This window comes from Zootoca vivipara, chromosome 7, assembly GCF_963506605.1.
Source record: "Zootoca vivipara chromosome 7, rZooViv1.1, whole genome shotgun sequence".
Lineage (NCBI taxonomy): Eukaryota > Metazoa > Chordata > Lepidosauria > Squamata > Lacertidae > Zootoca > Zootoca vivipara.
The window spans coordinates 9,052,213-9,075,604 of NC_083282.1; positions in this window are offsets into that span (position 1 = coordinate 9,052,213).

Consider the following 23,392-nt stretch of genomic DNA (forward strand, 5'->3'; position numbering starts at 1 on the left):
GGCAGGGAGATAATCCTGCAACAAAGGGTAGCTTGTTTCTTATGTTAGGAGAAATCTGTAGCACATAGCATTGAAATTCAAAAGAGCACCTCCTCCTTCACTACACTACTACAGTATTTAAATCGCATATGACATTCTCCTTGGAAGCAGTAGAAAATATCTCCTGCAGGTTCTGCTCAGGAGAAAGTACTGCTTTCCATTTCGGTCTTATATATGCAGGAGACTGCAGCAAATGGAGACAATTAATTCTGTAAATATGCTAGCATGGTGAAGCTACACCTGTTAAAAAGATGTGGGACTTTGCTGAAGAGACTCATGAATAGGGCAGTGTAGTTCAAATGGGTAAATATACCAACATCCCATTGAGCCGAGCAATTAATGTGGAAGCAAATAATTAATCTCTCCGTTCTTCCATTGGCAGAAGCTGAGTGACATAACACAGCAAGTCAGGAACTATTCACGATTTATTGAACAAAGCTGACCATTTCATTTCATGAATTGCTTCTTTCCACTTGTTAAATCAACTTCCATACATAATGTCCTTGATTTTTTTTTGTGAGTCTCTCAACTAGGGCATTCCTTGTTTTTATACAAAGTAATGTGTGTATTGTGACTTTGTTACCTTATATTTGGAATGCCCTAAGGATACGGTTGGCGTAATTCATCTGATTATATGGACATTTTGAAATAATGAGGCTGTTGCCTTGTCGGTTGTTGTTGTTGTTGTTGTTGTTGTTGTTGTTTGGAGGGGCGTCCTTCCTCCCCTGCGGCCATTTTCCTCATTACTGCTTCCTTTCCTTTTTCCTTCTTTCAGGGCCTTTATCAAGAAAAATCCTCTGTCTTTTCCTGCTTGCCCTTTTGCCACCCTCAATGGCGGCCATTTTTCCACTTCCTCTCTGAGGGGAGGCACACAACATGCCACTGGGCTTGCGGTCAACGTTCTGTGTTGTAAAAGCAACAGATGTGCAACACCAGAGCGGCTGGAATGTGGCCTTTCTGTGACCCAGTCTGGTCTTCCTTCCTATGCACACCATGGATGCTCAGTGCTCTTCATGAAAGAAGGGATGGCTTCGATCAGGGGTCCCCAACCTGTGGCCCATGGGCCAGAAGCAGTCCACAGAGGCCGTTTAACCAGCCCATGGGCCGCCCCTGAACCGAGCCGCCTGCTTGGCGAGTCCCATACCTACCAAGTTCTTGTGGGAGAAATAAGGGACCGGACTGGAAGTAGCAGACGGGAAGTAGCGCTGCCGCCATTTTGGAACTGGGCGGAGCATGCTCAGAAGCGACTTTTGATGCTGCTTTTCCCAGTTCCAAAATGGCCGCCGCGTCAGAAGTCGCACTGCAGCCATTTTGGAACTGGGCAGAGCTGCATCAAAAGTCGCTTCTGAGCATGCTCCGCCCAGTTCCAAAATGGCCGTCGCGCCAGAATAAACCAGGGGAAAACAAAAAAAACCCGTTTTTTCAGCTGAGAACAGCTAGAAAAATGGGGGATTCCCGTGGAATACGGGAGACTTGGCAGCTATGGCGAGTCCTCGTGCGCTGCACTAAACCGGTGCAGCGGGGCACGGGGACTCTCTTCTGTGGCTCCGGAAATCGCTTCTGCTGTTATTATTCGTGGACCTTAGGGTCCTCTGTGGGACATACCAGGAGAGGGAGTCCCGTAATGTAGCAGAAAACAGGGCTTCTGTGTACATTGAACAGCAGAGGATGCTCAAGAATCTAAGGGCAGTTATTCTGATCACAACCAACTAATCCAGTATTAGCCTCTGTGATGCCTCCAGGGGGCATAAAGTCTACAACTATTTTTTAAAATAAAACAAAACACAGCATTTGTATATTGCTTAACCATAAAAACTTCTAAGCAGCAGGAGTGAGAGCCCAACTGTCCAGTCGGAATTGGAGGAGAAAACCCAACAAGAAGGACCGGGGAAAGGGTGAGAGCACCCCAGTCCATTTAGAAGAAATTGAGTGGTACAGAAGGAGTGAGAGTCCATCTGCGCACGAAAAACTAGTTGAGAAAAACCAGTATGAATTGAAAAATATCTCCTCTCGACAGATGAAGACATCGAACCAAGGAGTCAGGATGACCACAAAAACCAGAAAAGGGTTGCTTAGAATTACAGGATTGAAGAAAGACGCAGGGCAGCAGGGGAAGGTTAAATGAATGCAGGTAGAAAGAAGGGTGAGGAAGGGGGTGGCTATGCAATAGGGTAACCCGGATCGAAATAGGATTGTTTATATAGACTTGCCGACCGTAAAAGGGGATTTGTGATTAGAAGGGTTAACAATAGAAATATGGTTTTGACTGAGATGGGGAGTTCTTAGAAGAGAGGTGTGGGTATAAGGGAGAGAAGTTTTAGTTTAGTATAGTGTAAAAGCAGATTAAGAATTTTATAATATGAATTAAATGAAGAAGTATGTTTAAGGCAGAAATATAATATGTAAGGAAAGAGGAGTGTGATGTTGTCATAGATGATAAATATGTAATCTATAATGAAAAGGATAATTATATAATTTTGGTGTAAACTTTAAGAGGTATAAACATGTTTAAGATAGAAACAATGTTAAGATGATGATTATGACATTGCCAAAGAGTATAAGATGAACCACAGTAGGGGGGGCTGAGGAGGTCAACCTACAATGTCAGAAAAGATGAATGGTTTTTGAACTATATATGTATGTTTTTTTATTATTATTATGTTTAGATATGTTAATGTTTTGGTTTGTGTTTTTTGTTTTCTATTTTAGGTGGTGCCGGGGTTGGTGTGTGGGTGATGTATGTTTTGTTGTTATATGTCAAAAAATCAATAAAAATTATTTATATAAAAAAACTTCTAAGCAGTTTAAGATTTCTAAGCAGTTAAGAGAAGAGGTTAGGTAGGAGGATATGACCTACTGCCCCCCACACCAGTGTTTAAGAGATGGAGAAGATATCTGTTGGTATACCTGTACTCCAGGAATTTGTCTTAATCTTTTCATTCCCATACCTTATGGCAACAAATTCCATATGTTACAGATGACATGCACTTCAAATTGAAGTTTTTCATCTTGACCTGCCAATCAGCTGAATAGAATGGTATTATTTACTTCTGTTTACTTACTGTTTTCTCCCTTATGAAGCCTGACTATTCCAGTCCCCTGCTCCTTGTCTTTGATCCAGTTACCGATTCAAGAGAAGTCTGTAGAATTGCAGTGTAAAGTTGATGCAGCTGAGAAGTTAAGCTGCTGTGTATGTAATTTCCTGGCTCCCTCCCGGATCCTTTTCTTTAAAATTTGATGTTTTCAATCCGCTAATAAGGAATGAGTGATGTTGCATGCTTTATTGGGGCAATTTCACATATGAATGAAGTTTTTTTAATATAATGCGATCTAAAAACATGCTTCTTCACCGAGGCATTTACAGGCTGTCATAGTGTCTGACTGGGTGCTAAAATAGGGGCTGCAAGTTGCCTTTGACACCTGGGGAGAACTTCACAGATCTTCAGAAATTCTGATTCCTGTGTTGAATCTTAGCGCTGGACAATGAAGACATTTATGTTGATGAACATACGGCAAATATTCTGTTGCATACTTTTCGTTCTCTGTCTTTCACCCTTATATGCTTCATAAAAGGTAAAGGTAAAGGGACCCCTGACCATTAGGTCCAGTCGTGACCAACTCTGGGGTTGCAGCGTTCATCTCGCATTATTGGCTGAGGGAGCCGGCGTATAGCTTCCAGGTCATGTGGCCAGCATGACAAAGCCGCTTCTGGCGAACCAGAGCAGCACACGGAAACGCCGTTTACCTTCCCACTGTAGCGGTTCCTATTTATCTACTTGCACTTTGACGCGCTTTCGAACTGCTAGGTTGGCAGGAGCTGGGACTGAGCAACAGGAGCTCACCCCATCGCAGGGATTTGAACCGCCAACCTTCTGATCAGCAAGCCCTAGGCTCTGTGGTTTAACCCATAGCGCCACCTGTGTTTTGCTTCATAGAACCCAGCAAAACACTGGCACAATACTGCCTGTCTGAAAGGTGAGTTACTCCCATTTAGGGGGAAATAAAGGGAGCCCAAATGAGAATATTGGCAATCCTCATGTGCGATGAAGTGATGGATTCAAGCCCACAAACGAGCCAGTTTGGTAATTTTATGGAGAGGAAGTTTACCACCCTTGTGGGCATGTTTTCAGTCATTGCAGCCCAGCCAACATTCTGAGAGCTGCACAGGGTTTTAAGTGAAGTTGTTCTGTTCCACACTCAGGTATCCCATTGACCTCAATTGCCATCTTTGTGGCAGCAAAGATTACACTTTTCGCTGCCTGAATCCTGGAAGGAGCTGGTGGCGAATGTTACCTTTCCTTCCTTCCCTCTCTCTGAAAGGCAAGGCAAGGCAAGCTAAGCTGATGTTCCTTTCTGAAGGATGAGGTCGGGTGAGTTGCAGTTTCCCTACCAGCCAATCCAGCTGCAGGCAGCTACCTGCTCCTTGAATCCCGGGCTCCCCCTCCCCTTCAGCATTTGAGGAATCCTGAAGAGAGGCTCACAGATAAGATTGGGGGAGAAATTAAATTTGGATTGTATATCTGCTTCGCAATTCTTAAACCAAAACACAGCTATACTTCAATATTTGAAACTTATCCAGGTTTTTTAAATGCCATTCTTTAACCCAGCGTTTACAAAAGTGCATATATTAGGGGCACGTCTCCATTAAAAAAAAGAATATTAGTGAAAGAAGCATCCAGGTTGCATTATATTAGGGGGAACTGTTTGCAAAAACATCTACAATGGTAAAAACTGCACACAAGAGTATGTTTATTAGGAGAAATTCACAATAAAATGCAGAGTAATTTTCACAAGGATTTTTTCTTAATGCAAATTACAACCTAAATGTGAAGTGAATTTAAGATTCGGAAAATGAGAACCCAAGAGGACTGAAAATTATTATTATTATTATTATTATTATTATTATTATTATTATTATTATTATTAAAGTCACCCAGTGAACTTCTTGGTTGATAGGGGGCTAGAACCCTGGTCTCGCAGGTCCTAGTCTGACATTCTGATCCCTCTCCCACACTGGCTCCTTGGGATCTGGCTCTGCCCACTGTCATGTGACACCCCCCCCCCAGCTTTCCACTAAAGTGAAGCAGCTCTCTGGCTGAAAAAGTCCTCCCTGGCACCCCCAGCTGTGGCGCGTGGCTTCTGAACTTGGAACAAGGTCAGTCCAAGTCCAGTCCCTTCCAACTCTTAAGATTCTATCATTCAAACCACGCTAGAAAATCCAGTTGAGGAAATGTGGGGTAGACAATGGAAATGTCACCGTTTTTATTTTATAGCACCCTGTGGGAAGAGGAAAGGGAGTACTATATTACGTACACAGTGCAATGTAATGAAGTATAAAAACCATTTAATAGAAAAATAGTTGGAATGTTCTAAACTAAGGGTGTTCTTGCCTTGCTTCACCGGTCCTGGGTCAAAATGACCCGGCCAGATCTCCTCCCGCAGCTGGGAGTCTTCCTTGGGGGGAGTGCTGTTTTCTAGGAACCCTGCCAACTCAGATCTATTTCACCTTAGAAGGAATACGCAATTGGGCCAGTCGCAGAGTTGATGGAAGGGTGAGGCTGTCTGGGCACCCTGTATGCTGTAGATTATACACCAGTGTTACAGGAAGGGAGTTGGATAAGAGAATGAATAACTCAATCGGTTTGGGCCACCCACCGGACTGAACAGCAGCAACACCAACAATCTACAAGGCTTCAGATCTGACCAGCTGCCCCCTGGAACAGGATATAGCAAAAGGTTTATTATTTATAACAGCATTCACATTTCACCCTTCTAGGGTTAAATCAGGGGACCCCAAACTAAGGCCCGGGGGCTGGATGCGGCCCAATCGCCTTCTAAATCCGGCCCACGGAGGGTCTGGGAATCAGCATGTTTTTACATGACTAGAATGTGTCCTTTTATTTAAAATGCACCTCTGGGTTATTTGTGGGACCTGCATAGCGTTTTTACATGAGTAGAATGCATCCTTTTATTTAAAATGCATCTCTGGATTATTTGTGGGGCATAGGAATTCGTTCACATTTTTTTTCCAAAATATATAGTCCGGCCCCCCACAAGGTCTGAGGGAGAGTGGACCGGCCCCCTGCTGAAAATGTTTGCTGACCCCTGGGTTAAATACACCACTCAAGGCGGCAGACATAATATAAAATGACAATTACAAGAGGCACAATCACCATTTTTTAATATATAAAAACGATGACACCGCAGAAAACATTGGGATATCCAGTGTGAAGTAAAAAAAAGGGGGGGTAAAGGTAAAGGACCCCTAGATGGCGACTATGGGGTTGCAGTGCTCATCTCACTTTCAGGCCGAGGGACTCGGCGTTTGTCCACAGACAGCTTTCTGGGTCATGTGGCCAGCAGGACTAAACTGCTTCTGGCGCAATGGAACACTGTGACGGAAACCAGAGGGCACAGAAACGCTGTTTACCTTCCTGCTGCAGCGGTACCTATTTATCTATTTGCACTGGCGTACTTTTGAACTGCTAGGTTGGCAGGAGCTGGGACAGAGCAACAGGAGCTCACTCTGTCACGGGGATTCAAACCACCGACCTTCTGATTAGCAAGCCCAGGAGACTCAGTGGTTTAGACCACAGTACCTGCCACCCACTCCCTTGAGGTTTGGCTCAATGGATGCACATGTTTAGGGTCAAACCAACTTGTCATGTTTGGCACTGGGAATTAACACTGCTTTTGACTTCTCTTGCCATACCATTTGCTTTGGATTGCTTACAAAGCCAACTCTTGTCTGTTTGTGCCACAGTCCAGAGGTACCTTCCCTGAGTGCATGCTTGCAATCCTGAGATTCTCACAAGGTGATAGAATCCCGTGAGTGAGTGCACCACGCCTAATTTTAAAAGCTTGGCAGTAGAGGCAAGGAAACTTGCTGGAACATCTTCGTCGCTTCTGTCCAGTTCTGAACTTCTTGCCCTGCTTCTGAACTCGGGAATCAATACACCTGAGTTCTGTGTTTGCTGCTAAGGCTGTGCAACTACTTGCCTAAATAAAGATCACTTTCTTACTTCCAAGTAAGAGCCTCTGTCTGTGTGTGTTGGGTGAGAGCCAGAACTGAGCCTCTAAGTCACAAGGGCAGGTTCTCTGCTTACTCCAGGAGGCAGTCTGAACATCACCTCACCCCTAAAGGGAAATGGTCCCTGAACCTGACTCTAAACAAGTGGATTTAAATTGCAGGAATGGGGGGGATGAAGCTCACAAGAGATTGGTGACAAAATAAGGACCAACACAAACGTTTCCATTCTGCATGATAAACCTCTTCCCATTTCCTGACCCGTTTCTGCAAGTAAGAAGCTAAAAGGAGGCATAGCATGATTTTAATACATATTTCCAGGTGCCGATTCCTTAGCTGTGCCATGTGCAAAGTGGAATCAGCTGTATGGTGTATCTTTAAAAGCCAGAGAAGTGCACAGTGCAGCCGCAGCCCTTGCAGTCAATAGCAATTTCCACACGTGGATCGATACCCTCTGATGGCTGCATAGCTGGCTGCAAAGATCATTTCACATACATTCTGGGAGGAGGGCCTGGGCAGGAAAGGGGGAATTGGTTTAACGGTTGCAGAATTCAAAGGGCTTCATTCTTGCCGGCTTGCTTTTATGAAGAAGCAGCCAATCTTTATAATTGGAAATTTTCAAGTGTCACCTTACATCATGACACCCATTTCCTCACAGAGAAAACCCCCATTAGCAGGAAAGAGAAAAGATCTGATCTAGGGTTGCCATATAGAATCATAGAATCATAGAGTTGGAAGAGACCACAAGGGCCATCCAGTCCAACCCCCTGCTAAGCAGGAAACACCATCAAAGCATTCCTGGCAGATGGCTGTCAAGCCTCCGCTTAAAGACCTCCAAAGAAGGAGACTCCACCACACTCCTTGGCAGCAAGTTCCACTGTCGAACAGCTCTTACTGTCAGGAAGTTCTTCCTAATGTTTAGGTGGAATCTTCTTTCTTGTAGCTTGAATCCAGTGCTCCGTGTCCGCTTCTCTGGAGCAGCAGAAAACAACCTTTCACCCTCTTCTATATGAGATCCCTTTACATATTTGAACATGGCTATCATATCACCCCTTAACCTTCTCTTCTCCAGGCTAAACATACCCAGCTCCCTAAGCCGTTCCTCATAAGGCATTGTTTCCAGGCCTTTGACCATTTTGGTTGCCCTCCTCTGGACACGTTCCAGCTTGTCAGTATCCTTATTGAACTGTGGTGCCCAGAACTGGACACAGTACTCCAGCTGAGGTCTGACCAGAGCAGAATACAGTGGTACTATTACTTCCCTTGATCTAGATGCTATTCTCCTATTGATGCAGCCTAGAATTGCATTGGCTTTTTTAGCTGCTGCCTCACACTGTTGACTCATGTCAAGTTTGTGGTCTACCAAGACTCCCAGATCATTTTCATATGTCCGGACATACCCGGAATATTGTAGTCAGAATACTGTAGTCCAGGCGGAAATCAGCGAAATGCCTGGGAAATTCCAGGCGTATTGCAAGTCATGTTGGCAGTGTTGCTTTTGCAGAATTCCCCATAAAATAGCTCAGAATAGCTCATTAATGGCATTATTTCTTTTGCAGGATTTCAAAAAAGGCTCAACAACTTTTGTGTCCACTTTTGACATATGGCAACCCTGGTAAAGGCAGCTTTGCAAAATGAGACGTTTGCACACTGAAAGTATGTCTTTGTGAAACCAAAGGGCCTTTTCACAAAATGCACAGCAACGTGGTTTGCTATGAATGCTGCTGCTTCTGATTTAATATACCACTTAATTGCTAAAATGGCTTTTAAGTGGTTACATGTATAAAACTGAATATATATATATATCTCAAACTATATATATATATATATATATATATATATATATATATATATATCTCCACACATAATTAAATGACATAATAAAACAATTCCAACAAAACATTAAAATAAACACCCGCAATTAAAATACACAATAAAATAAGCCAATTAAAACAGCATTAAAGCAATGAGTACTTCAAACAGGAGGTTCAAGTCAAGAGATCAGGGGAAATATTGTTTAAACAGGTGCAATTTCAAGAGCTGGCAGAATACCAGTCTTGATGGGGCCGCTTGTATTTCAGTAAGGGGGGGACATCTTGTAATGGCTGGGCCCACCAGTAAAAAAGACCATCTCGGTGTTAGCACAAACCAATAATTGCCAGGCTCTTATTGCCCTTACCTGAAGGGAAGATGGTGTTTCAGGTAACTTGGTCCAGGTCCAGGTTATGTGCTTAGTTGTGAGCTGAAGTCAACCCCATTACTCTAACTCAGGCATCCCCAAACTTCGGCCCTCCAGATGTTTTGGACTACAATTCCCATCTTCCCCGACCACTGGTCCTGTTAGCTAGGGATCATGGGAGTTGTAGGCCAAAACGTCTGGAGGGCCACAGTTTGTGGAGGCCTACTCTAACTGTACCTGCAGGATATGTGTGCTTTTAAGAATGTTGTTTTACATCTTCCAAGATAATAATGCACACTTATCAACAGCAGCAGCAGCAGCAGCAGCAGCAGCAACAACAACAACAACAACAACAACAACAACAACAACAATTTATTATTTATACCCCACCCATCTGGCTGTGTTTCCCCAGCCACTCTGGGTGGCTTCCAACAAAAGATTACCGGTAGGTAAAGGTAAAGGGACCCCTCGCCATTAGGTCCAGTCGCGGACGACTCTGGGGTTGTGGCGCTCATCTTGCTTTACTGGCCAAGTGAGCCAGCATGACTAAGCTGCTTCTGGTGAACCAGAGCAGCGCACGGAAATGCCGTTTACCTTCCCACCGGTGCAGTACCTATTTATCTACTTGCACTTTGAACCCGCCAACAGCATACAAATCAATCTGGCTAACCTAATCCAAAACACACACACACACACACAGACACACACCCCACTCACACACAAAAACAAATCTCACTACAGCCAACCAAAGACAACCAACCACACCCTAGGCCACCCCCAACCTTTCTCATCGCCAAGGAAGTACAACATGCGATTAGTAAGAGAACCCACACAAGTGACGCTGACACAGAACCCCACACATACACTAAGTAGAAGAATAGAAGCATTGCCACCCCACCCCACTCACCATTCCCCTCCCCCTCTTTCCCCCTCTTTTCTTCCCAGCCTAACACTGTATGCAACACTAATGCTTCACAACAAATGAATCTGATCTGTAGAAGACACAACTTGAAAAAGAGACAATGCACGTATTTTTGTAAACTAAGAAATCTTCGATAAAAATATATTTATTTATTTTTTAAAAAGAATGTTTTATGATTCTGTTTTAATTAGAGGCAGGGCGGGTTGTAAGCTGAATTAATAATAATAAAATAATGCTAATAGCAATTTCTACAGAAGCACCCACCCCACACATAATAGCAAGCTCTCAGTATTCCCCCATCACGATGCCTCCTAAAGGAAGCCTCTTCCCCAGCAACTTGGGCTATTTAAGTGGCTGGTCGCCCTGCTGGAACTCCCATCCTCTCGTCTTTGAGCAGTAACTGGTGCACAACGAGAGCAGGTGTTTGTCTTGGAGGGAGGTGATTTACGCTCCCATTCTTTTTAGTGCTGATAAAACATGGCTATGGCTGACCGAACCTCTCACTGCATGCGTTTGCCAGGCCACAAAGTTTTGTTGCGGTTGTCGTTGGTGTACTGCTCAGCCCCAGCCAACAAGAACAGAGAGCCATTATGGCCTCTGTTGATAATGTCATTCACTGCCCCATAAGATGGCCATAGGACAGCCAGAAACACCCAAGGATGGCTTGTTTTTCTCCGTTCTGCTAGTCCAGTGCAGAGGGAAATGAGCGGACGAAGAATTGCCAAAGCTTTAGCCTTTAATTTTATTTATCGTAAGATGAGAGAGCATCTTTTCCTAGCCATCTAATTCAGGCATCCCCAAACTTCGGCCCTCCAGATGTTTTGGACTACAATTCCCATCTTCCCCGACCACTGGTCCTGTTAGCTAGGGATCATGGGAGTTGTAGGCCAAAACATCTGGAGGGCCGCAGTTTGGGGATGCCTGATCTAATTAATCCTGTCAGCAACTTCTGCATTTCGTGATTCAAAAAGAGCAAATTTTGCCAGAATAATTAGAATAATCTCTGTTCAGCAGATAGCAAAATCTTGATGGAGCCTCCATCTAGAGAAAACTTTACTTTGACCAAACAACACTTTTCCTTCCACATTCTGGGAATGAGGGGGCCAAATGTGCCCCCCGTCCTCTTAAAGGCCACCCCCTAACTGCTCTTCCCAGCATCCTCTTTCAGTGCTTTCCCCCACTAAAAACGTGTCTCTCAACTGTGGCAATGCTGCTTTCTTGTCTTGATTGAGAGATATGTGTAGGGTGTGTTTGTGTGTGTGCAAACCTTTGACTTTTGTGGGGCTGCGATGTAGCCCCTTCTACAAAGGTTCGAGTTGCATACACAGATCCACCCGTGCTGTGCCTCTAGCCCCATAGAAAGAGAACACAGGCTTTCTTAAAATTTGCACATGCTATTTCCATGTATAGATGTAAATTTAGAAATAGCGGCCGTAGAAATACAAGACGGTTCACTCTTGTGGGGAAGGCCGTGGCTCAAAACCAGACAGCCCTTCAGATGACAGGGGACTGTCCGCTGTCAAGTTCGGCATATGGCAAGGGCAAAACTAGGCTTCATTTCACTTGGGTCAAAGACCCGGTCTGGCACACACATCCCAAGTGCATCTGTGACACACTCACAGGCTGGGAGCCTCAATGACACTCCTCTGGAGGATTCACCTAGGACAAAAACCCAACTAGCACCCCCTCCCTCCATAGTGTTGTAGAAAAATAGCTAAAGAAGCTGAAAACCAAGACCAAATAAACCAAATGAAGACAACCTAAGAAATATATATAAACCTTTCCCTCAATTTTGCCTTCAGTCTGCTCTCTTTTTAATTCTCTTCTCCCATTATTCCCATTCTTCAAATCCTTTCTTTCCCTTCTGTCAAATAAAGCATTTTTCTTTCCTCCCTGCACCGCCCATTACTCTATTTCCTCAATTTACCCTATTTTTGTAATTGTATCCATGTATTCTTTTGTAATTGTAACCAAGTGGTTTGTTTTTTTTAAAAAAACGTATCCAGGCTATTTTTGATTGTATCTAGTTTTTGTTTCTCTCTCTCCTGTACAGGTATTTCCTCAATTTACCCTATTTTTGTAATTGTATCCATGTATTCTTTTGTAATTGTAACCAAGTGGTTTTTTAAAAAAAATAATCGTATCCAGGCTATTTTCGATTGTATCTAGTTTTGTTTTTCTCTCTCTTGTAATTGTGTCTTTACTCCTTGTAAATGTGAATCCTTACTGTGACCCTCATGCAATTGCTACATTTGGCACCTTTGCAAATGGCATTGACCCCTTTGTATCCTTGTGCCTTATCAGTGTTTGTTCAACTTCTCAATGATTGTAACTACTTTCAGGAAAATAAGAAATGGAACCCATGTATTTAAATTGCATCACTTTATTGTAACCATTGAAAGTATAAATGTTGTTTTTAGCCTCAACCCAATCACTTCCACTCAGCCCCGCTTCCTTCTTTCGTAAAGTGCAAGACGACCAGATCCATCTCATTTGACATCCCTTCCTGGATTTCTAGACATTACCTTACTCATGTAGACAGGATTTGCCCCCCACCTTGTATCTTGCACCCGAACTCCCCTTTTGCACCCTACACCCATGTACCTCCCCCTTGTAAATTGAGGAACCTGTGATGAATAAGACCACCCACAATTGTGACTCTAAGAAATTCTGGACTGACCTTTGGACGGGGTTCCTCATACCTTTTGTCACCTTTGCGTAGGGAACCCGGTTGCAACCGAATAAAGGATTTTTGCTCTTAAAATGCTGCTTGCTTCATTCTCTCCTTGGTTGGACCTCATCCGTCGTCTTCTTCTACCAAAGCAGACCCTTTTGGGGTCCTGAACCAAAATTCTAAGCGTTTTACATCAATAGCTATGGCACTGTTATGGGGTCCCCTTTACCTGCTGCTATCTGAAGAAGTGTGCATGCACACAAAAGCTCATACCAAAATAAAAACTTAGTTGGTCTTTAAGGTGCTGCTGGAAGGATTTTTTTTATTTTGTTTCAACTACGTCAGACCAACACGGCTACCTACCTGTAACTAGAACTGCTGCTACAGTTTGGAACAATGTAGAGCTGGTGCTGGAGCAAACTTTTCGGAAGCACCATGTGCCATGTTAGTGCCTTTTAGCAGTGGTTGTATGAGATGTATGTTCTTGTAAAACGCAACATTTGGGCAAATTTTTTTTTATATTTTTATTCAATACATTTTTCTACTGCTTGACTGTTCATGCTTCTAAGTGCTTCTAAGACACACCGTATTTTCCGTCTATAAGACGCCCCCATGTATAAGATGACCCCCAGTTTTTGAGCCCAAAATTAAGAAATAAATATTTTAAACATTCTGTGTATAAGACCTCCAATTTTAAACTTAAAAAATTGGGGGGGGGGGGACGACGACATAGTCTTATAAATGGAAAAATACGGTAATTGTTTGCATTTCTAAGACAAATGAATTTCCCTTAAGGTCGGTGTATAAAGACACAGCAGCGATACAAATTTAGTATTTAGTATCTATGTAATGCAGAAGCCCACAGCAGCTTTATGAAACAGATATGAATGCTTAAGCTGGAAAATGTATGCAACATAGTCATAGCTGCCAAGTTCTCCCTTTTTTTAAGTGAAATTTCCTTATGCTGAATAGGCTTCCTCGCGAAAAAAGGGAAAACTTGGCAGCTATGAACATAGTTTGTAAAATGAGAGTGGGCAAGGAAGAACATAGGGACAAATTGCTCAGACTGATGAATGATCACATTCCTGTTTACAGGTGGATTAATGAGCTGCAGTGGCCTCCCTCGTCTTTATCCGGGTAGCAAAACAAATGCCAGGTCAACAGCTCCCTCTGCCTGAGAGCCGTCCTGGTGGCACAGGGAGCCCAAATTCCTGCAGTCAGTCTCCAGAAGGCTTACAAAGAGAACAGTCATAGCACTTGCAAAAGTGCTCTTCTATGTTAATTGAAGATCAAAGGCCTAGTTCCTAGTAAGGTGGTAAACTTTTATCTGGCTTGTTCCACTTCAGACTGCTACTCTATAAAGTCCAGTCGTGGACGACTCTGGGGTTGCGACACTCATCTCACTTTATTGGCCGAGAGAGCCGGCGTACAGCTTCCGGGTCATGTGGCCAGCATGACTAAGCCGCTTCTGGCGAACCAGAGCAGTGCATGGAAACGCTGTTTACCTTCCCGCTGGAGCGGTACCTATTTATCTACTTGCACTTTGACGTGCTTTTGAACTGCTAGGTTGGCAGGAGCTGGGACCAAGCAATGGGAGCTCACCCCATCGCAGGGATTCGAACTGCCGACCTTCTGATCGGCAAGCCCTAGGCTCTGTGGTTTAACCCACAGCACCACCCGCTTCCCTATACACTATACAACCCCCTTAAATAGGGCTGGCGTATGTCTGTATTTTGTCAGACATTATTGGGATTTCAAAGGTGGAATAGATGTGCGGGGTGAGGGATTTCTGAAGGGCGGTGCTTTGTCCTGGACCTTGTTGTTGTTGTTTAGTCGTTTAGTCGTGTCTGACTCTTCGTGACCCCATGGACCATAGCACGCCAGGCACTCCTGTCTTCCCGCAGTTTGGTCAAACTCATGTTCATAGCTTCGAGAACACTGTCCAACCATCTCGTCCTCTGCCGTCCCCTTCTCCTAGTGCCCTCAATCTTTCCCAACATCAGGGTCTTTTCCAGGGAGTCTTCTCTTCTCATGAGGTGGCCAAAGTATTGGAGCCTCAGCTTCAGGATCTGTCCTTCCAGTGAGCACTCAGGGCTGATTTCCTTCAGAATGGATAGGTTTGATCTTCTTGCAGTCCATGGGACTCTCAAGAGTCTCCTCCAGCACCATAATTCAAAAGCATCAATTCTTCGGCCATCAGGCTTCTTTATGGTCCAGCTCTCACTTCCATACATCACTACTGGGAAAACCATAGCTTTAACTATACGGACCTTTGTAGAAGTCAATCGGAAAATCCCTCAACAACTTTCGGGGGTTTACTAAAAAATAAAAAGCTGGTGTGCTGGTTTTTACTTTTTGAAACAAGGCAACCCTACCTTAAACCCTCGCCCGCCCAAAACATACACACACTCCATGCTAAAAGAAAAGTTCACTGTGGTTGGGAAGTTTTCACATAGAAGAACAATCATTTGTGTGATTCCCCCATCTGAAGTCTGAAGTGCCAAAGACCAGAGAGCATAGTCAAGCTTTTTGTCCTTTTACAGTGAGGGTGAGAGAGAGCTGAGCATGCAAACGGTTTGTTCCCACATTTCAGCAGAAATGGAGTCTTCCAGATACTCGGCATTCTTTGTCTCAACAAGCTGAATGAATTTTGGGGCCGGCCGGCAGGAGAAACGGGGAAACTGGAAGAAAGCTTTATGTGCACCCATTTTTTCCCTTTAGCTTTCTTGCCTGCCCTGGGTTCTTCTTCGGCAGCAAATGGGAGCTGTTTGACAAGATAAAGTCAGTTCCTTTTGGAAAGCATCCTGGGCTGGCAGTGATGTCACCGCTGTAGGGTTTATGTCCTTCCTTCCATTTTGTTCTTTTCCTAATGCAGTTTCTACAGCTGCTTGTTCTTCCTGCCCTTGAAAACTATCCTCCCTGGCTTAGTAAACTGCCAAGTTTTCAACAGCTTTCAAATGTCCTGGCATGACCCAGTAGAGACAGAGTGAGGAATGCCTGATAATGCAAAAATTTCAAGAGGGAAACATATTCGGACCCTAAGGGCTTATCCACACTTACCTTTTGCCCTGCTCTTTCCAAGCAAAGGTCCTCACTTTAAAGATCCATGTCTGAGTGTTCTTTCTTTCTTTTGCTCTAAACGGCCTCGGCCCAGTATACCTGAAGGAGCATCTCCACCCCCATCATTCAGCCCAGACACTGAGGTCCAGCTCCGAGGGCCTTCTGGCGGTCCCCTCGCTGCGAGAAGGGAGGTTACAGGGAACCAGGCAGAGGGCCTTCTCGGTAGTGGCACCTGCCCTGTGAAATGCCCTCCCATCAGATGTCAAGGAAATAAACAATTATCTGACGTTTAGAACACAGCCCTGCATAGGAAAGTTTTTCATTTTTGATGTTTCTCACTTTATTAGCATTACTATTATTATTCTGTTGGAAGTGGCCTAGAGTGGCTGGGGAAAGCCAGCCAGATAGGTGGGGTATGAATGAATGAATGAATTATTACCCTTGAGCTTTCTCAGCAAAAACCCACTCTTTAGTGTTCAATCAGAGCAAACATCAATTCGGGTTTTCCACAGATCGTTGTTTGCTCTGACTGAGCTTCAAAGAGCAGGCTTTTGTGTGGAAATCTCCAGAGCAAAGAAATGGGCGCTTGGACACAAAGTTTTGAAGCACAAACTATGCCTGGAAAGAGTGGAGGAAAGGTGTATGTGGACAAGCCCTAAAACGAGGAAAGTGAGAACACAGTATAAACACATTGGACCTTCTCCTGCACTTTTCACATTACTTTCAGTGGATTTGGTGCAAAAGAAATTCCTGGTGTATTTTATGTGGGTCTAGTAGCCGCTTTGAAGGGAGAAGGGATATATTCTGGACCAAAATCTAAAGCTTAAAATGTGTTGAATCTGTGCTGGAAAATTCTTATTTCCACACAGCAAAAATGTCTCTTCCTACTCGAGTCTTCCTGTCCTTTAAACCTAATTCACAAAGGTGAATGCAATGCATCCCACATGATCACTTTTTTTTCCTCTGGCCACACAACAATTTTATTTGTTTTATGTTTATTAATTAATTTATATACAGTCATACCTCAGTTTAAGTACGCTTCGGTTTGAGTATTTTCAGTTTAAGTACTCCGCGGACCTGTCTGGAACGGATTAATCCACTTTCCATTACTTTCAATGGGAAAGTTCGCTTCAGGTTTAAGTACGCTTCAGGTTAAGTATAGACTTCTGGAACCAATTGTGTACTTAAACCGAGGTACCGCTGTACTGCTTATAAGCCAAAATGGCTTCCAAGCAGTCTACAATGAGAACATCAATACAGAATTCATTTATTACTTACATTTATATTGCCTTTCTCCCAACACGGTTTAAAATACTTAAATAAAATAATTAAAATACACCATAACAATTGCATGGAGGGGGGCTTTAAAACACCCTTAATTAAAATATACGGTATAATGCAACAAACAATTTTATATGTGCGCTTGGTACAAGTGCTTGTTCCTCTAAATCGCTATAGTACTGTTGAAAAACCAGAGTAATCTAAGCATCCTACCATATTTTTGAACCTGAAATAGTAGAGATTTTTTTTTTCTATTGTAATGTTTGGAGTGTTAATAAGAGTTTGGAGTGTTAATAATAAGAATGTGTTGCCCAAACCCTAAGATGTTTTATACAACCAATGGTTTAAAAGAATCCCAGTGTATTATTATTATTATTATTATTATTATTATTATTATTATTATTATTAGGGGGGGCAGTGAACTAGAGATGCAGGATGCCCTTTGGTTCCAAGAATGCACATAGAATTGGCAAAATGTCTTTCGCGCAAAGCAAGCACATCTTCTGAAGCCACACTACTTAATGCCTCTTGTATGCAGCTGGGTTCAAGGACAGCTTCTGCCTGAATGTGCCCACGGAAAATGTTACATATATTTCTCTTGGAAGTCCTGCCCACGAGGTGGAATTTCTGACTTGTGGTACAATCACTCCTGGTTATAGCAGCTATAAGATTTGGTTGCTGATACAGCAGCATAAGAGGGCTCCCGTACTGAGACAACTGAACTGCTGCTTTAGCCCTGTGTCAGCTGTCCAAAGACATATGTAGCTGGTTCTGCTTGCTTCAAGATATACAGCTTGGCCAGTGTTTATTGCTCGCTCCTGTAGGTTGTTGTTATATAACTTCCATTGTGTCGGGTGGACCAACCTCTGCTCCGCTGGCAAGGTCTATGGCTCCGGCGGGAGTCTTGCAGAAGCATATATTGATTGTAAATAATGTCTCAATATCCTATAGTAGGTCATAAATCAAAAAGGGATTGAAAACTCTTTCCTCCAAGGAACTTTTGAAAAGAAGGATCTCTCTTTTGCTTGCAGTTTCCCTTTTAGAGTGGCTGCGTTGCCCTTTCACCTCTGGGGTTTTTCTGCTACAGATCTGCTGAGCTCTGGGTGCCTAGTCTTGAGTAATATAGAACCCATTAGCAGCCTGTTCCACCGAGACTGATCTTCTGCCACAATTAAAAAGGCCAAACAACAACAACAACAACAACAATTTATTATTTATACCCCGCCCATCTGGCTGGGTTTCCCCAGCCACTCTGGGCGGCTTCCAACCGAATATTAAAACAGTACAGCATTAAACATTAAAAACTTCCCTAAACAGGGCCGCCTTCAGTTGTCTTCTAAAAGTAGAATAGTTACTTATTGCCTTGACATCTGCTGGGAGGGCGTTTCACAGGACGGGTGCCACTACCAAGAAGGCCCTCTGTCTGGTTCCCTGTAACCTCACTTCTCACAATGAGGGAACCGCCAGAAGGCCCTCGGTGCTGGATCTCAGTGTCCGGGCTGAATGGTGGGGGTAGAGACGCTCCTTCAGGTATACAGGACCGAGGCCATTTAGGGCTTTAAAGGTCAGTACCAACACTTTGAATTGTGCTCGGAAACGTACTGGGAGCCAGTGTAGATCTCTCAGGACCAGTGTTATGTGGTCCCGGCGGCCACTCCCAGTCACTAGTCTAGCTGCCGCATTCTGGATTAATTGCAGTTTCCGGGTCACCTTCAAAGGTAGCCCCACGTACAGCGCATTGCAATAGTCCAATCGGGAGATAACCAGAGCATGCACCACTCTGGCGAGACAGTCCGTGGGCAGGAAGGGTCCCAGCCTGCGTACCAGATGGAGCTGGTAGACAGCTGCCCTGGACACAGAATTGACCTGTGCCTCCATGGACAGCTGTGAGTCCAAAATGACTCCCAGGCTGCACACCTGGTCCTTCAGGGGCACAGTTACCCCATTCAAGACCAGGGAGTCCTCCACACCTACCCGCCTCCTGTCCCCCCAAAATAGTACTTCTGTCTTGCCAGGATTCAACTTCAATCCGTTAGCCGCCATCCATCCTCCAACCGCCTCCAGGCACTCACACAGGACCTTCACCCAACTACCTGTGGCCCTGTTGAGGGAACTTTTTGATGTTTTACCATGTTGGATGTCTTAATTTGTTGGCAGCTGCCCGGAGTGGCTGGGGCAACCCAGTCAGATGGGCAACATAATAATAATAATAATAATAATAATAATAATAATAATAATGCAGCTTGAGTGGTGCAATCAATGTAATTTTGCAAGCAGTGGCGGAGAGCAGGCAGGAGCATGGCTGGTGCGCGTCCTCGGGGTGTGATGCGGCGCATGCGGGGGCGTGGCAGACAGGGGGGGGGAACAGCCATGATGGCACCCCACAGGGATTGTGATGCCGGGGGCGGTCCGCTCCCCCCGCCCCCATCTTCCTCCGCCAGTTTTTGCAAGTGATCTTGTACAGTTTGTAGTTTGACTCACTAAATCATCCTGGTCTTTTGAGCAGCAAACTATAAATTATCCTTTGGAGAGGCAAAAGGGGCTCCGTGAACAGACGTCTGAGGGCAGCCGTTATCTGAGATGAGCTCCACCCACCCACTTGCAGCCCTTCAAGCGATGAAAAGTCATCACTTCCCCGTCCAGGTTTTCAGAAAACATGCAACCTCAGGTGATTCCTCTCCAGTACCCCCCCCCCCTGAAAAAAGCCCTGCTCTCCATTTTGCATCAAACTCCAACCAGCTCCTGAATCCACAAACCCAGAATAGGTTGTTTCTGACGGGAAGCTGGAGAAATCCTGTGGCAGCAATTTCCACCAGTAATAATACTAATACTGTAATAATAATAATAATAATAATAATAATAATAATAATAATAATAATATATTATTTATACCCCGCCCATCTGGCTGGGTTTCCCCAGCCACTCTGGGTGGCTTCCAACAGAAAAATGAAATAAAATAATCTATTTAACATTAAAAGCCTCCCTGAACAGGACTGCCTTAAGATGTCTTCTAAAAATCTGGTAGCTGTTTTCCTTTTTGACATCTGATGGGAGGGCGTTCTGCAGGGCAGGTGCCACCACCGAGAAGGCCCTCTGCCTGGTTCCCTGCAACTTGGCTTCTCGCAATGAGGGAACCACCGGAAGGCCCTCGGTACTGGACCTCAGGGTTTAGGCCAGGGCAGTCTCGAGCAGGTCGGGCGCCCTGGCGCCGAGGCACAGAGATCGCTCCGGCGTCCCCGCCCTCGCAGTGCACAGCATGGATTCTGCACGCAACGCCCCGCCTGCTGGCCCAACGCCCTAGCACTCCGCCCCACCGGGACTATACCTAGAGCCGGCCCTGGTCCAGGCAGAATGATGGGGGCGGAGACGCTCCTTCAGGTATACTGGACTGAGCACATTCACTTGCCTCTGAGGGTGTCTACCCTCTTTCCAACTCCCTGCAAGGTGTCATGCTAGTTACCTAATAGGCATGATCTGACTGACTGGATCGCCCGATCCCAAGTGGTCACTCAGTTCCATGTAGGCAAGAAACCCTTAAAATGGGCCTGCAGCCTTTGGGCCCTCACTTCCCATCATGGGGGTCCTTTATCTCAGGGTCCATTGCCATCGTAAGTCATGTGAAAGCCTTGCTACTCATGAGGAGACCAGTTGTCAGTACTGTAATTAGGGGTCCACCCCCACTTTGTTGGTCCTTTGCCTAGAAAGCATGGGACGGAGAGGTTTTCCACTTGTCACACCACTTTCCTAGGAAAAACTCGCTTTTTATTGCTGAATTGGAGCAAACATCACACTGTGGAAAACCCAATTAAGGTCTGTGCTGATTTGGCAGCAAAGAGCGGGTTTTCCCAGGGGGAAGTGGTCGGGGAAACAGAAGTGTGAAAGAGCCCTAGGTCAGCCTTGTTAAATAATCCTCAGTGTAGAAAAGCCCCTAATTTTTTTTTTTTGTTGTTAATTCAGGGTTAATTCTACACTGAGGATTATTTAACAAGGCTGATATTGGGCTCTTCTTTGTTAATTAATCCTCAGTGTAGAAAAGTCTTCCTGTTGGGAATCATGTATAATGAAATCCCAAAAATTTTAGGAAGAATTTTCATGTTTGTAACAATGGTGGCTAGAATTTCGATAGCAAAAAAAAAAAAAAAAAAAAGGAAAGGAGAATTGATACCCACCAAATTAGACTGGCAGGTGAAGATGATAGAATATATAGGACTAGCCAAAATGAGTGGAAGTTTAAGAGATGATTTAAAACAGAGAATAAAGAACGGAATGTCTTTAAAGAATATTTACAGTTACATTGTAAAAACTTAAACACTTTGACGAGTCTAGACTGAACCTTGCAGGACAATATGGAACAGGAATAAATTAAGGGATAATTAAAATGAAGACGTAAGTGATAATAGAAAGTGTGAAATTGAAAATGAAGCCTAGAAAACATAGTGGGGTGAATGGAAGTCAAAGGAATATGTGATGCTTATTCTTGTTTGTTTGTTCTTTGGTGTTGTTATTGTTTTGTTTTGTGGTTTGATTGTTTATTGTTTGTTTGTTTTTAAAGTATTGTTTCAATAAAGTGGAGAGAGAGAGAGAGAGAGAGAGAGAGAGAGAGAGAGAGAGAGAGAGAGAGAGAGAGAAGCCCCTAATTTGAGGAAGCCATGTTGAAATACAAGACAGGGTCATCTTTATTGATGATCAACTAACCTAGATCTTTTTTTGTTTCTGGCTCCACCCACCACCAGCTCTGGCTCCACCCACTGGCTCCACCCCCACCCCAACATTCACTAAGTGTGTGAGGGGTAGAAATACGACCCTTGATAGAAAAAGGGTTCTTTGGAATTCAAGGTGGCACGTGTGAGATCATGCTATCCTGTTCTATCTCCACAACAACCCCGTGAGAGGTAGCAGGCTGAAAGGCTGATGTGCTGAGAAATCACACGGCAAGCATCATGGCTGAAAAGGAATTTGGACTCAAGTCTTCCTAATCTCTATCAGGTCTCAAAAGTGCACAGGGAGATGCCATGAGTACAGGAGGACCCTCTCCTAACTCATAGCTGCCAAGTACCCCGTTTTGCCCGGGAAACCCCCATTTTTACTTACCTTTTCCCGGTGGTCCCCCGTATCACTTTGTTTCCCGTTTTTCTCCGTTATTTTCTCCTGCTGGCGGCCATTTTTTTCTTTCCGATTCGCCCTTCTATGGGCACCAAAAATGGCCACCGCTGGCTTCAAAAGTCGCATCTACGCATGTCCGGAAGTGCATAGACACGACTTCCGGTGTCGGTGTCGGCCATTTTTGGTGCCCATAGATGGGCGGAGCGGCACCGGAAGTTGCGTCAACGCACTTCCTGACATGCGTACAAGCGACTTTCGAAGCCGGCGGCGGCCATTTTTGGTGCCCATAGAAGGGCAAAGCGACACCAGAAGTTACGTCGACGCAACTTCCGGTGTCACACGGCTGCCGGTCCCGGATTCTGCAGTCCGGGACTTGGAAGGTAAGTCCTAACTAGGCATATTGGCTGGGACATGTTTCCTTAACCCCCAGTTCAGAACACCTGAAGATAAGTGGACTTAAAACAACACTTAGTGGGAACTTACGGATGCCATCTAGGGAGGGGTGCACCAGTTCCTCACAACCTCTGTGGATTTGTGGGCCTTATCCTTGCTTCTCCTCACGTCAAGAAGGCCTGGCTGGAAGTGGTTCTAACCCAGAAGAACCTGCCTAAGTGCTGTGAAAGACAAATGGGTACGTTGATGCTGGTTTTATTAAATGAATAAATGGCAAAGGGGAGGCAGCATATGGGGAGTTTGAACTTACTCAGAGGTCTCCAGAGAGCCTGTCAAGATTACATTCAAGTCAAGAACTTGCCTGAGACTTTGCAGAGGGGGCGGCCAGGAATTAAACTGCCAGGAACTAAAACAACGTCTCAGCGTTGACTCATAATTTCTAGGATAGGAGTAGATGCCATTAATGACCCTTTTTATTCATGCAGAAGTTCCCAAAGAGTAACATAATGTTCCATTAGTAATAATTGGGAGAGTCTTTCTTCTCAAGGTTGTCAAAACCTAGAGATGAGGCTTCTGCCAAAACATTTTGGTGACAAATGGTGACGCTTTTGACAGGAGGGGTGCCACAGAAGGTTGAGAAGGTTTCATGGGGGAATTGGAGAGCAGGAGGAGGAGGAGGAGGAGGAGGAGGAGGAGGGGAGAGGAAGAAGGCAG